This window comes from Clupea harengus, chromosome 2 (genome assembly GCF_900700415.2).
Source record: "Clupea harengus chromosome 2, Ch_v2.0.2, whole genome shotgun sequence".
Taxonomy (NCBI): Eukaryota; Metazoa; Chordata; class Actinopteri; order Clupeiformes; family Clupeidae; genus Clupea; species Clupea harengus.
The window spans coordinates 30437089-30450005 of record NC_045153.1 but is presented as its reverse complement, the minus strand read 5'-3'; the positions used below and the strand labels follow the sequence as shown (position 1 = coordinate 30450005).

Sequence of the window (12917 nt, the reverse complement as noted above, 5' to 3'; positions counted from 1 at the left end):
ATAAATTATTACTTCTATTATATTTATAAAGTATGCCTCAACCAAATAAGCTAATTAGACTAATGCTGTTAAAATATATGAGTTGTTAAATGCTTTTTGAATGTATGAATGCTCTTGCTAAAACACTACGTTAGTCATTCCATCACTGAGGTACCACAAACAAAAAGAGTTTTGACTGCAATCTCTCAATCAATCAATCAATCAATCAAACTTTATTTGTACGGCGCATTTCATACACGGAGGTAACACAATGCGCCTCACAGTAGGAAAGAAAAAGGGGGGGGGGGGGGGGGGGTGTTTACAAACACTTGTAAAAAAAACACAGATTTTCCAGAGATAAATAAACAGGCAATGACTAACCATTCTGGCACCGTAAAGGACTGCTCAGCACAGTTATCGTCAAACTAAGAGACAGCTGCTGGGTTCAGGGGGGGATGGGGTGGGGTGGGATGGGGTTACAAAGCACTTATAAAAGACACAGATTTTGTCAGAGATAAATAAACAGGAAATAACGTACTAACCGCACTGGCACCGTAAAGGACTGCTCAGCACGGTCATCGTCAAACTAAGAGAATGTCTTGCTACTGACAGACGGCAAAGACAACAGAGCCTCATTGAAGGAGCAAAGTGGTCAAGAGGGGGGAAAGAGCTGAATCATTGCATTTCAATAGGCTGGTGCCGATCCAGTGGCTGTCCTATAGGCGAGAGAGAGAGAGATTTCAATTTAATTCTAGCAACTACAGGGAGCCAGTGAAAGGTGACTAGCAGAGGAGTTATGTTAATGTGTCCTCTTTGGCTAAAAGACTAAACACGCTGCCACATTCTGAATCATCTGCAACAATAACACTACAAAATTGTATTGCAATAGTCTGGTTTAGAAATAACTAGGGCCTGCACATGAGGTTGTATAGCCTGTTGTGTGAGATAGGGTCTGGCTGGTCATCAATTATAACACCCAGGTTTCATGCAGTTCTAGTTAGTTAGTCAATGAAGATGAACCAAATTGTATGTTAATATTTTGTGAGATAGCTGGATCAGTTTTTGAAGGATTAAGCTGAAGGTGACGTTCCCTCATCCAGGCTAAAATATCACTGAGGCATGGAGAAATTTGAGCCGATACTGTGGAGTCATCCAGGGGTAAGGACAATTAAAGTTGAGTATCAACAGCATAACAGTGACAGGAGAAGCCATGGGAATGGATTACATCACCTAAGGAAGTGATGTAAATGGAAAATGGGAGATGTCCAAGTACCGATCCCTGAGGTAAACCAGTGGAGAGGTGCTGATATTTTGACACTTGTCCCTGCCAAGATACGTTGAATGAATGCCCAATGAGGTACGATTCAAACCAACCGTGTGCTTTTCCTGACATTTCCAGTTCAGACAACATAGAGAGGAGGATGACATGGTTCACTGTAAAATCAGAACATGACTGAGCAGAAACTGAGCCGACTGACCAGATATCACTGACTGTGAAGGCCTTTCTGTGACTTGCAGCTGTGACCATGGAAGAAAAGGCAAATAACAGAGGCTAATAGTTACCAAGATCATTGGCATCTCTGGATTTATGCCATTTCCTTATCTTACAAATATTATCAGGAAGCCAAGGGTGACAGGGTTTTCGATCGATCAGGTCTTGTGGATAGAGGACATTCATTACCCAGACGAGAGCAAAGAGGGTCCTCAGCCTCATTAACCTCTAGTGATGAGAATCAACTCGGAGTCGGTAGAGTACATGCCACCAAGGAGGAGAACTCATTGCTTGGGAGACTTCTGAGGTTTCGAGCGAAGCCACATGAGGAGGATCAGGAGGATGTTCTGGGAGATGCACAGAAAGTCAAATAGACTACATACATGTACAGGATTGACCATTGACCGAGTACATACATGTACAGGATTGACCATTGACCGAGTTCATACATGTACAGGATTGACCATTGACCGAGTTCATCCATGTACAGGATTGACCATTGACCGAGTTCATCCATGTACAGGATTGACCATTGTACAATTGTACAACAGAATGCGATCTAGATCCTTACCAGCCTCATGAGTTGGAGGACTGTGAACACGTCTGAGATTAAACGAGTTAAGTAGACACAAGAAGTCTGCTGAAGGAGAATTGTTCATGTGAATAGTCATATCACCAATGATTAGTAATGGACAATCATCCTTTGGAAGTGCAGACAGCAGAAATGTGCAGCTCCTCCACAAAGCTGCCAAGTTGTCCAGGTGGACAATAAATAACCGCCAGGTGTAACTGAAAGGATCGGTTATCATGATGACATGATATTCAAATGAGTCATGGCTGTGCACAGGCAGCAGCTGTGTGAAATTCCAGTCATTAGAGACGAGAAAGCCTGTTCCCATCTCCTCTACCAGACAAACAAGAGCTGTGGGGAAAGGCATAACTAATCGATAGCGATGCAGGTGTGGCAGTGTGGTCTGGCCGTATCCACGGTTCATTAAGCAACTGAAGGGATAACAGTGAGGCCAAAGTGGGAAGAAAAATGGAAAGTTAAATCATTGTGTTGACTCCCAGGACTCGCAGTGCCCTGTATGACAGGGTGAGGCTTAATTAACAAGCGACATTGATGTCCCCACAGAATCAAAAAAATCCATTGCAACTGGGAAGCAATTAAAATGTCTCAACTAGCAGCATGTACAAAATGTGACAAGCTTTCACCACCGACTGACGAAAGACAGATGCATTTTTCAGGACACAAAAGAGTCAGAATTTTCTTGGCTATGATTTGTGTATGATTTTCTGAGATATTATTCCTCCATTCTCAGAAAAGTCATAGTCTTTGTCAACAGTCCTGAATCCAGTGCCAAGTCCCAGCAGATTGTAGAGATCAGTTGTACACAGTGCTAATGTTTTCCTGTGGAATGTCTTTGAATTGTGCGATTGCTTGTAAATTCTCATTCAATTTGTTGCTGTGTACATACGCACACTTTATGTTCACTGAAAATGAATCAGCATTCACAGTTTGCCAGCCACTGATTTCACTAGTCCATATGTATGTGTCTGTGTATATTTGAGATTATAATCTAATGCTGATGGTGTCCCAGGGATCCTTTAACTTGTCCCTAAAAGACCACCATCAGTGAAGGTCAGGGAGGTCCCTGATAATCCTCCTTGAACCCTCCACCCCTCAAACTCTTTCAGATTTGTGATAACGTGTCCACAGAGTAGGACACTATTCCCCTGTTGATCCTGGTATTTCCAGGCATGCGAGGTCACAGGGGATGAAAACCTGACTGAGAAAACCTCTACTTGAGATGCCAGGAAAAGTATTTTTGATGGACCAACACATTTGCTCATTCCAAGTGTTTGGTTCTGTTTTTAATGAGAACATCACTGTGGCCATGAAACTGTTATATTCCACTTTAATGACTAAAGACGTTGTTTGGTTTGGTTGAGTTATTTACTAGAAGGTTGGAGAATATCCATCTAAATGTTCCCTTTAGATTTTCGTATTGATTTCCATTTTTTTTTTTTTTCTGATGATACTCCCATTGCCTTGGCTGTTCGTTACAGTAGTAAGTATGTATATCAGTCTCTACTTTCTCCTTTGAGCTATTGCTCCATCTCCCAGCCCAGTCAGTATTGATCAGAGTTGTTTGTTGTTTCTCTGGAAATGGGATGGGATGGTTCTGGCATCTGAAACATGAGGGCTGGCGGTGTTGGCAGACTTAGTGTAGGCACTCAGTATTCCAACAGCAATGGAATCAGTTCCAGGTCACAGCTTACTGGAGCCTCATTTCGGAAGAGTGACCTGGCGTTAATGCATGCTATTCTAGCTAATTATAGGGAGGTATAGATTTTGTGGAAAATGGGTGAGATATGGATACAATATATTTCCAATTTATAGCAGAGATGTGCTGGCAAAGCTCTACACTCACAATCCAGTGAAAAGCATCCCAATCATGTGCCTGACCTAATTCACTAGAAAGTATGAGAAATCTCCTGATTTGGCAAATATTCATGAATATTAATCTCTGTGATGCTCCTCATGGGTGGTCTGATGTCCACACTCTGTGATTATTCCCATTCCCGTTAATCCGTACTGTCCGTTGACTCCGAGGAGAGGACTCCTGCTCTCCTCTCCTTCCTCCGGCTCGGTGCTGCCCATCAGCTCACGTTCTGCTTGCCTGTGCCCGGGCCCGGTGCTGACAAGAGCCCACGGCGCCCACGGTGCCCACGCAGGGGGTGCAGCGGTGGGTGGAAGCTCCCCTGACTGACCCCATCTGGCCGTGCAGCCTGGTTATCTGGGCCGCCTCATCACAATGAGCTCCCTGAGGTCCTCCCCCCCTCCCCCCCTCCCACCAACCCCGCCTTCCCATCTCCCTCCTCCTTTGTTCCCCAATTTGCTCTGCTTTTGTTTTTTGAGGGCGAGGGGAGTGGGGCGTGTCGGGGCCCAAAGCGTAGCCCCGCCATGACTGGAGCTGGAGCCCCTGAAATGGTCCAGAGGAAGAGGCACTTCCCAGCATGCTTCACTTCCCCAGCATGCTTCACGCTGACATGAGCACATAGCGGCGGAGGCAGGGGGCGTGGGCAGGGGGAGGGGGAGGGACCACGCTGGCTAGGTGACGGGGTTTTGTTTGGAAGCAGAGTTTTGGACATGTGTTTGTGTCAGAGACAGCCGACCATTGCCTCCTACTATAGCAGAGTCGCTTGCGTTTGTAGAGGGCCAACATCAGACAGCAGAGTGTGAGTGTGAGTACCTCTTTTCTCTGCTTTTGCATTCAGCCAGCATGATTTATAACCCAGTTAGTTCATAATAAGTGTAATGAGATTCATCATCTGGAGGGACACAGATGGAGCGTTTTTTTGGGGGATGTTAATTTGAGAAAAAATGATGCTCGCGTTTATTTCATTTGTGAATATCTGGAGTTATCACAAGATAATTTCTCCCTGATGTTGCCCATTAATGTTCTTGATGTAGCTCACTACTTTCCCTGTAACATCTTCAGACATGGGAGATCAGAGCGTGTTTTGCCTTTTTGTTTTTTTTGTTTGTTTTTTTTTTGAAAATCAGAAAGAGTGTTTTGCCCTTTCTAAATTAGGACTTCACAAGCACACTTCCAGTGTGTCTGTGTGTAACATCATTAGACTCAGCACTAGATTCAGCACAGGCATGGTTCCAGTGCAGATTGATTAGATGCCAACCTGGCATCATTGCATATACGTACAGTGCAATGATTCGCAATATCATGGACCATATTCGGATATGGTAAAGGAAATACCATTCATTTGTTAGCCTAGATATATTTATCCAATTTTATATTCTTTAATTGCTCTCATGCTTTTGGAATTCAGCAAGATGTTTATGCCAAATGCCAGGGGATATCCACTCACAAATGGCCCCTGGCAATGCATGGCCTTATTAAAAATGCATGAATATTCATTTACTCTGAATAATGGTTATTTTATATGACAATTACTTGATAGTACACCCCTGTTTCAATTCTACGTGAATGTAGTGCAAGCACAGTTGATTTTTGTGACCATGCCAAATCAATAATGTATAAAGCTTCGTCTCCGAGGTGCTCCAGTTCAGTCTGGAGAGGAGGGTGATGCCATATTGCTTCAGCTTGGTTGCAACTCCATCCTTTTGGCCATAGGATGGAATACATTAGTGTGAGGGGGAATATGGCAGATCAGAGCTTGACTGACTGGACCCAAGGACGAGCCCATTAAAATCACATTCTTCACTGCATAAAGCAGGATACAATGGTGTTACCTGAATGTGCTAAAGGCAGTCATAAAATGAAATATATAATCGTACAAGCCACTGAAATAAATATTTGATGAGTAAGAGTATCATTTATATTCAGAATTGCTTGGCTCATACATATCACACTGTTTGGGTGTGTTTGGAGGGAAGTGGACAGGATGTGAAACATCACCATCATGCTACCTTCACCACCAGGTGCTGATGTAACTTCAGTGGGAGTAGGAACACTGCCCATTCATCAGTTTTCCACAATCACATTCCTTCGTATATATTTCATCCATGGAGCAATCCAGAGTTTGTGACCATAACATAAACAGACACAGCTTTGCTCAGGGTGACTTCTGTATCTTCCAAACCGTTGTTTTTTTACCCCACAGTTTCCCTAACTGCCCTGTGAGTCACTGAGAATTGAGAATCCAGCTGCTTTTCATGTGGGCGAATTGGAGGCAGCATCTTAACCGCAACCTACAAAATGTCTTCTGGGAATAGGTCAAATGTACCAGATTCAAAGTTTCCACTCAGCCTTTAGTTTCACTGAAAATGAAGGTTTTGGAGTTGACCTTCAGATGGCATAGTAACTGGATGTTATCAGAGGAACATATAATCAGTTCTTATAAATCTTCTAATTAGGGAAATGAGTCTTTGGGTCTCTTCTGTCAACAGTGTGTTGATGCTCCGCTGGAGTTCCCTGTGCCTGCCCATTTCACTGGGACTAATGCACTTCAAGGGTCTCAATCAGTATGAATGAGGAAAGTGCCAGTCATTTCTGTTCTGTGTTGTGTGTACTGGATGCTCCTCCTGCCAATCACTGGTGTGTGTGTATGACCACAGCGTTTGGCCAGAAGAGTCACAGCAATACAGTTCATGTATGTCAAACATGAGCGAGTGTCTCTGTGTACATGCTCGTATTGGGCAGGCACTGTAGCAATATCAACCAGCAGGTGATGTGTTTGCACACCTGGTCCAATGATACACTTAAGAAAATGACCATGTTTGCACATGTACTTGAACATGTACTGCGCATAACTTGTACAAATTGTAGTGCAAGTAGGTCACACACTTAACTAGAGAAGGACAGCAGCTGCCATCACTTCATTTAAGGTGACAGCCTTGACTTCCTCTTCCCAGGTTGGAGAAGTATCGCTGATAAGAGTCCCCATGACACCCCTCGTGCCTCTTCATGTCAACCTGTCAACTTAAGCGCTTTGTGGAGGTCACTGCAAACAGACAGGCTCTTCAGCGGTCCTCCTGCCTTGTGAGAAAATGCCTCGGAAAACAACTTGCTTTTCTGTGTACCCCCCCCCCCCCCCCCCCCCCCCGTCTCCAACGCCTTTTCACTGGGCCCTCTCCCAAACACAAGAGACTGTGGGGGAGCTTTGGAATGGCAGCCAGCTATGTGCCTGAGTAGGAAACAAGCAGGCTTTCATCTACAAGGCTGGAAGCCCGGGCCATGAAAAGATTATAGAGTGCTGCTGGACGCAAATGCCAAGACGCTCCGAGAAGCACTCGCACACCGCCATGGCAACCAGAGACGTAAAATATGTGTAGATCACTTCTGCTTCCTACCAGGACAGATGAAAGGGAACAAGACAAAAAGATATATATGACTCACACAGATACTTTTAAGGCAGTTACACAGTGCTTATGCTGTGTATCTAAATCCATGGTGTGAAATGTTAAGTAAAGAGAGAATAAATAACACACGATAATCATGCATGGAGCTACTCCAGCGTAGAACTGTAGCAGCTAGTCCCATATGGACAAATCTTTTTTTAACAACACATTCACTCCACTCTTTTGGAATGTTGCATAACATAGTTTAAGCAATTGACAACTGAATGAAAGTCTAATGAGGGGTTACATAGCTTTAAGCTACCCTGATAGAGGCTTCCTCGTAAGAGAGAGAGAGAGAGAGAGACTCTGCATTCACAAACCCTGACTGACTCATTAAAGCAGGACTACTGCCATTGTGCGTGGGTCTGCCCATGTCTGGCATGACTGCCATGCAAATGAAAGGCAGGCATGAAACCCCATTATGTGCCCACGGGTCAGCTCAATCTGCGCCCCACGGTGACAAAACTCTTTGCCCTCCCCTGCGCCGCCGAGCACCGCCGTCCCCTAATGACCAACCAGAGGTGTCTCCTTGGCAGCCAGGCCCCATCCTGTCCAGCAGGGCTGAGTGACAGCTCCCCACCGGAGGAGAGGAGAGGAGGGGGATTATTTACCTCACCAAGTTCCCCCCGGGACCAGGCTAATGATCTGGGCCAACAAAACAAGACAGAGAAGAGAGCCTGAGAAGTGGCTGGAGCTGCTGGAGTCATTTGGACTGCAACTATACCCCCCCCCCCTCCACCAACTTCCTCCCCAGAATGGATTAGAGTGGTGTGTCTGTAACTGTGAGGAGAATATCAGAGATAGATAGTGGCAGAGGAAGGAGGCAGTGGTCTAGTCTACGAGTCTGACAGAGAGAGAAGCAGAGAAGGGCAGAAAGTGGGAGAGTGAGAGAGAGAGAGAGTGTGTGTGAGTGAGAGAGAGAGAGAGAGAGAAAGAGTGTGTGAGACAGAGAACGTGAGAGAGAGAGAGAAAAAAAGAGTGTGTGAGACAGAGAAAGTGAGAGAGAGAGAGAGAGAAAGAGAGAGAGCGAGAGAAAAAGAGTGTGTGAGACAGAGAAAGTGAGAGAGAGAGAGAGAAAGAGTGTGTGAGACAGAGAAAGAGAGAGAGAGAGAGAGATAGTGAGCTCCTGAGAGACTCAAACTGGTGTTCTCAGCACTTTCCTTCAAGTCAGCGGCGCCGTGTCAGCTGTCACCCTGGATGTCAGACTGGTAAGGCAATCCTGAACGCCATGCTTCTCTCTCCGTCATTGGAGCTAATGTCTTTTGATCGGGAGCATTGTGGGCTGTTTCCAGGCAGGAGAGTGAGGAAATATCCGTGGGCTGTTGGAGAGGCATTGCTTATTGGCAGATATTGCATTTCATCTCAGGCATGTATTGGATGAATCTGACTAGATATGAGTTATTGTTTTTCTTCTGAAATCTTCAAGATTGTTTGAATGGCAATTGTACCAGGAATTCAGAATAGTATTCCCAAATCTGCTCAAATATATCTGTGTACAATCTGCATTGTAATTTGCATTTGTGCTAAATTCAGGTTAACTGAATCATATCTCTCTTCTTTGTCATCATACTGGTAAAGTGGTAATACGCATTGGATAAAGAGAAGCAGTGAAGTATGATTTCTCCAATCCATGCTGGCACTAATAATATGCAGTGTAGTCATAGCATTCATTTCTTTTTTCAATAAATGATAGATTCATCTTGACTTCCATCCCTCTGCTCCAGACACAATGAGACACATTGTATGTTTTTTTTTCAAAGGTAATACGCAAGCCAGTCACACTCCCGTAATCCCTGAAGCCTCTTTAGTGTTTAGTGATGAGATGACAATTAAACAGTGTAGTGGTTTACCAGAGTTTAAACCGCATAATCCCCATTACAGAACCAAGTTTGGGCATATAATTCACATTATTGAGTTAGGGCTGGGGGTTTGTCCCAGTCTATCAGTCTCACGCTGTGGCTTTGTTTGTTGTGAAGTGGACTGAACTAGCATTAGCATCTTAAACTCTGGCTGCTGTTTACTGAAAAATGTGATAACTCTTAGTTGCTTTTGACAACTGAATATGAAGGGCTTTAAAACCGAATAATAGAATATTAATAGCCAATAGTAATGACTGCTGGTAGTGCCCCGGCCTGAATGGGTCAGACAGAGTCAGAGAGTTTTAGTGAGGGCCAGGCCTGTCATTTTCAGAATAGTGAATGAAAAGCGATGGCAGCGAGTTGCTCCTTCTACAGCCGTCTCGTGGCTTACGCTGGAGAAGCCAGCATTCTTCCCCACAACCACAGCATGGAAATAAGCACCAGTGTGAGCCGATGCCAGCGAGCCGGGACAGCTCCACCACAAACTAATTCCACTGTGTTTCTGCAAAATAACTGAAAGTTTGCTTAGCACAAAAGTAATGTGATGTTATTCTCTATGTGGTTGACACAGTGACTACTGCACAAAGTAAAGGCTCAAGAATTCACAGCCCTCAAAATACTGTTGGCGTAAACAGAGTACGAGACACACATCGGCCCCACTGAAAACACCAGTTCCTAATGCCAACCAGAAACAATTTGAGATCTCGTGTTTATATTTGGAGAGTTACTTCCATTTGGGATTCATTAAGTAGAAGTAAGAGTCTCGTCTGATCTTGTGGAAAATTGGTACTCACTTCTGACAGGATATTGAGAAAGAAAAGTGCTTTCACCATTGAGTCCCACAGCCAGCCACACACAGAGACAAGCATTCGGTGGAGACAGAGACAGAGAAATCTGATAATCAGTGCAGATAACATCAGTTTGGTTATAGATTATCCCTCCGCGAGAGGTCTGAACTCTCTGGAGCAGCAGTGATTGATTACCTCTCATCTAATTCGACTGACAGAGAGCATCCGAGGGCAGGCACTCTTCTTGTTGTTCAGCTTTACAGACATGAAGTGAATGGCGCACAAAATTGCTGGATGTCACAGACTGATTGATGCTTCTTTTGAAATGACTTGAAATGACTGCTTCTGTATCAGTTCCACATAACTGCAAACGCCTGAGTTCCGTCAACTCCTGTCAGACATACCAGTACTCCTGGAGATCCCACCCCCTGGCGTTTGATTGGCCGAGAGCGTAGCATCCCGCCCACAGCCGAGGATGACAGATTTGATTTGAGAGGACAGACAGGCTGCTTGGCCAGAGCCCCCTCCTGCCTTCTGCTATTGGCTGAGGCAGAAAGCTGGAGGGTCAGAAACTGCCACAAGGAGCAACACAGATAGTGATAAACAAATAAAGTCAGAGCAGAGAGACTCATTCACTTTCCCCTCGGACCTTCTCTGTGGATGTTCTCATGGGCATCAGCTCACGGCCTCAAGCCTCAACTCCAGCGCGTTTCTGCCTCTTCTGCTCTGTTAATGGATTATGGGAATTTAACCATGTGGCAGGTAAGGCGGAAATCACTGCTCCAACTTTCATACCTGTTACAAAGACTTATTGTCTTCCAGTCAGTGGCATTCCAAGTGGGTGTGTGTGTGTGTTTGTGTGTGTGAGAGAGAGAGAGAGAGAGAGAGAGAGAGAGAGAGAGAGAGAGTTTGTGTGTGTGTGTGTGTGTGAGAGAGAGAGAGAGAGAGAGATGTGTGTGAGAGTTTGTGTGTGTGGGTGGGTGTTTGGGTGTGTGTGTTTGTGAAGTAATACGTGATAAAACAGTGGTGGTTGCAGTGTAACTAGTATACATACTAATTTCTTGCTGCACATATCTGCATTATTTAATTTGACTTGAGAAGTGATGACAACCTCACTGAAAATATCTGTTTAGGTTGTTACATGACAAGTTGCCAAATCATCCGATGGCACCCAGGCACTCTTATGAACTGTGTGCCCTGTTATTGTTTGTTTCATAACTTTCCTCTCCAACACAGTCAGCTCACTTGATGATGGTGTGTGAAAAGAGTGTGTTCATGCATTATATTACTTCTGAGCTTTGCCTTCCAAACTCTGCTGAGAAGTTAGATGAGTTGAAGTGTGTGACAGTGCTGTTGTGTGCTCACATTAGAGCTGTGTGTGTGTGTGTGTGTGTGTGTGTGTGTGTGCGTGCAGACAGAAGGGTGTGCTTTTATCAACATGTGAAATGTGATCCAGTAAGCTCTTAGTCTCTTTGTCTGACTCAAGTTAGATATCGAGCTGAGATAAGACCGCAATAAATGTAGCCTTTCAGTTTCTTTCCAGCGTATTTCAATAAATAGTTTAATAACCATGAAAGTAGCTTTCATGCCCTGAGGCACTTTAATTAGATGGTGTGTTTGTGTCTTAAAAGATAAGCCTTTTTTTCTTGTCTTTGGCTGAAAAGGCAAGAGTGAAAAATCCAGATAATTGATCACCTATTAACTGGACTTGTGAGCGTGGAGACCCTTCTTAACTCTGACCCACGCAAGCCCAGCATGCATGCCTTTCCTCACCTCTGGGCCAAACTATCTATGGGGGTCACCGTGGAAACCAAACTATCTATGGGGTCACCGTGGAAACCAAACTGGCAGGGTGTTGGTGAGGCTGTTGTTCTACACAAACAAAAACCTTCTTGACACTACATGTGAAGGCTGGGTTGTGTGTGTAATGGAAGAATGGCTGTGTTTATAAGGCCTGAATGTGTTTATTTTGGTAGCTCTCTCTGTGGCAGTTGAAGGTAGACCATAGGGGCACTGTTCTGCTGCCCCCTCAGTTTCACAGGCTTCGACCTCATCTCCACAGGTCATCTGATGGACCTTTGCAAATGCCGAACAGACCGGCTAACCTTTCTCTTTAAACCCTAAAGAGGATGTATGAAAAAGAGTTGAGGCTTGCCACATACCAGGCATTTCTGATTATTCCTGCCTGTTGTAGTTTATGAACTTACCACAAGGTGGCAATGTTGAAACATGAATTGGCTTTATATAAGTGTCAATGATTTTCCACTGCTCTCTTTACATTTTTTATTGATGAGTTCATTGTCGATTTCTCAATAGTTTTCCACATGTAAAGTATGTCAGAGACAACACTGCCTCTCCATGGGACTGTGCTGTGTTTGTGTTCCATGAGAGCACCTGTATTTAACCATTCAGATGACCATAATTACATTCTGTGTAAAGTGGCAGGTTCAGGACTGCGGTTAGGGAAGAGACTGTTTATCAAAGGCTGGACTTAGCCTTCTCCCCTCCTATGTTCACTAGTCTACGGTCTGAGCTGACCCTGGAACACCCTGGTCTGCAGCGCTCTGATGGGAGGGTAGTGAGGGAAGGATGGGAGTTTTGGAAGGGAATTTCAGCTTAAGTTCATAGCTATGGAAAGAAAACGGTGTTTTCCTGCAGACACCACCTGCCAAACCACAGGAGGAAGTGGGCGAGTGGTGATTACTGACCGGGGTGACCCAGAGAGGGAGTCTGCCCCCTGGCTCCACGCTTTGTGCTCGCTCCCATTTCCACTGTCTGATCTCGCAGGGAAGCACGTTATTCTGTGTATAGCTGATCATTGTGCTGGGTTCAAATCTACCCATCTGAAGACATAAATTGTCTAAAAATGTTTAGATCTATAACTGTTGCCATATAGGGTGACTAGATGCAAACAG

General features: G+C 44.7%; 1 protein-coding gene across 3 annotated transcripts in view; it reads left to right on the top strand.

Moving 5' to 3' along the window:
• Nucleotides 1-4571: 4571 nt before the first annotated feature.
• Nucleotides 4572-12917, top strand: part of mid1 (midline 1) — a 28066-nt gene continuing 19720 nt past the window's right edge. The window contains exon 1 of one of the 3 annotated variants that reach the window (XM_031560495.2): nt 4572-4720. The gene's annotated coding sequence lies outside the window, so the exon portion shown is untranslated. Of the gene's footprint in view, nt 4721-8462; nt 8564-10382; nt 10765-12917 lie in introns of those variants that run through there. The other 2 variants (XM_031560490.2, XM_031560484.2) reach the window with 2 other exon arrangements.